The 2,657-nt window shown below is 38.6% G+C and overlaps 1 non-coding gene across 1 annotated transcript; it reads left to right on the forward strand.

Annotated features, from left to right (window-relative positions):
• Window positions 1–1,256: 1,256 nt before the first annotated feature.
• LOC121993375 lies at window positions 1,257–1,362 on the forward strand. The gene has a single exon (XR_006115234.1). It is a non-coding gene; the product is annotated as a small nucleolar RNA R71 (small nucleolar RNA).
• Window positions 1,363–2,657: the final 1,295 nt, after the last annotated feature.

Genomic DNA, 2,657 nt, shown 5'->3' on the forward strand with positions numbered 1-2,657 from the left:
TCCCTATGTTGCAAGGAATATAAAAGCTCCCTGGGTCCTTCAGTTTTGGAGAAGTGTTCTTCTCAAAAATAGCACTACATTCCTCACTAAGCGCAATGGTCTCGACCTCTCCTCTTCTTCTCTTATTTGACATGAGATCCTTCAGGAATTTGGCAAATCTAGGCATTTGTAGAATAGCATCGATAAGAGGTACCTCTACACAAATCTCCTTAACTTTTTCTAGAAACTTGCCAAATTCTTCATCCTTCTTGAGCATTGTAAGTCTCTGAGGAAAAGGGACAGCTTTGCTCTGATGGTTCAGCGGAAGAGTCTCTTCAACCTCAATGGTACTCTCCTCATTAGCTTGAATCTGATTTGGTATAGGAGGAGAGAGCTCTTCTTCTTTTTGTTTCCCTTTTGAAGCAGTCACTTGGGAGTCTCCCAAGGTCCGTCCGCTCCTAAGCTCAATCCTATTGCAATGCTCCATAAGATTCACATCAGGTTTTCCTGGAAGCTGTCCTGGTGCTCTGGATGATGAGGAAGCTAGTTGGGCAATTTGACTATCCTGGATCTTTTGATGCTTTTCAGAATTATCCATTCTCTGAATGAGCTTTGCTAAATCCTGCTTCATTTCATTCTGACTTGAGATAATTTCTTCAAGCATCTTTTCAACATTTGACTTGGGTAAGCCTTGAGAAGATAGATGTTGAAAATTTTGTTGCCCAGCTTGAAAATTTGGTCTTGCCCCCATAGATGGTCCTTGATCTTGATTGTTTCTGTAAGAAAAATTTGGATGATTTTTCCATCCAGGGTTATAAGTATTTGAGTATGGGTTGTTCTGCCTTTGATTGTAGCTCATGATTGCATCGCATTGTTCAAGTTGATTGATTTGTGCAGTGATAGCTCCCAATGGACATGAGTCATTTGAATGCTCTGAACTCCCACATACTTCACAAGATGTACTAATAGCATTGACCATATTAGCACTAGTCCCCATGTTCTCAAATTTCTTTGTAAGAGCATCCAATTTTGCAGACAAAAGAGTGACTGCATCTACATCAAACTTCCCTGATGCTTTAATTGTTGGGTTTACAGAGGAGTAGCCACCACTTCTTTCATTTGCCCATTGATGATGATCTTGTGCTACACTTTCAATGATTTCTTCGGCTTCATCTAAACTTTTATTCATAAGTGCCCCTCCAGCAGCTGAATCAAGGGACACTTTGGTATGATAATTGATACCATTATAAAAAGTGTGCAACACTAACCATCTTTCCAACCCATGATGTGGGCATTGTCTGAGCATACTATTATATCTATCCCATGCTTCAAAAAGAGATTCTGAGTCAGTTTGCTTGAAGCTTGCAATTAAATTTCTCATATGAGCTGTTTTGCTTGGTGGGTAGAACTTATCAAGAAACTGTTGCTCGCACTGCTCCCAAGTGGTGATGCTATTAGGGGCCAAAGAATTCAGCCATTGCTTTGCCCTATCTCTTAGAGAAAACCCAAATAACAGTAATCTAACTGCATCTGAAGGAACTCCATTCATTTTCATGGTCCCACATATTTCATAAAAGACCTCTAAATGTTGATTGGGGTCTTCATGAGGTCCTCCACCAAATTGGTTCTGCTGCACCATAGATATGATTGCGGGTTTGATCTCAAAGTTATTAGCCTCCACTGAAGGTCTTGAAATACTAGATCGGAAACCTCTTGCATAGGGTGCTGCATAGTCCTTGAGTGGTCTATTTGCCATGTTCAAATGTTCCTGTTCTTCAATTTGCCTTTGCAGAATTCTTCTTTTATGGAAAGTTCTATCAATCTCAGGGTCAAAAGGAAAGAATTCCCCTGCAAAGTTAGATCTTCGCATACACAAGAACAAGATAACAATTGACAATTCAACAAAAAAGAAAAATAAAAGAATCAAAAATGCAGAAATGAATTTGTACACAAAGAATTAGCAAGAAGTGAAAGTTATACAAGAAAGTAAAAAAAAATAGAAATCTAATGATTAGTTATAACTATGCAATATGAAAGGAAAACAAATGTTATGTTTAGTCTAGCTCAATTGATAATTCCTAATGTTATAGCGCAGTCCCCGGCAATGGCGCCAAAAACTTGTTACGCTCCGCAAGTGTACGGAAATGTCGCAAGTAATATAAAAGATTATCGTATCCACAGGGACTGGAATAAGCACTAGGAATGTCTCAATGCGAATTAGCTAAACAACTATCCAATCATTTCAAAAGCAAAGTAAAGGTAAACAAATCTAAGATTAGAGATCAACAAACAAGAGTTTAGTGTTTTGGGTTATGATAAAGGGAGATTATAGGAGTTTCGGTTTCTTTGTAAGATTTCTTGGATGTAAATGGTTCACCAATTCTTATTCCTCAATTGCCAAGCATGTAGAAAGTTGTTGGTTCCCTCTTGCAATAGATAACCGGCCAAGGACTGAGAGATGTATCTAAATAGGATTAATTAGACATGAACCTACGTTGTCCTTACACAGAAGCGCACCTATTACTATGCCTTCCTCGGATATCAACATAGAAGCCCACACCTTATTAATCTATAAAGATACAAGAAGCTAATCATAGAATCCATCCTACTCTCTTGAATATCCCTATTTCCTCTTCAAGATTATCTCTCAAACGTCCTTACACGGGCTTGCACCTGTC

The sequence above is a fragment of the Zingiber officinale genome, chromosome 6B (assembly GCF_018446385.1).
Source record: "Zingiber officinale cultivar Zhangliang chromosome 6B, Zo_v1.1, whole genome shotgun sequence".
Taxonomy (NCBI): domain Eukaryota; kingdom Viridiplantae; phylum Streptophyta; class Magnoliopsida; order Zingiberales; family Zingiberaceae; genus Zingiber; species Zingiber officinale.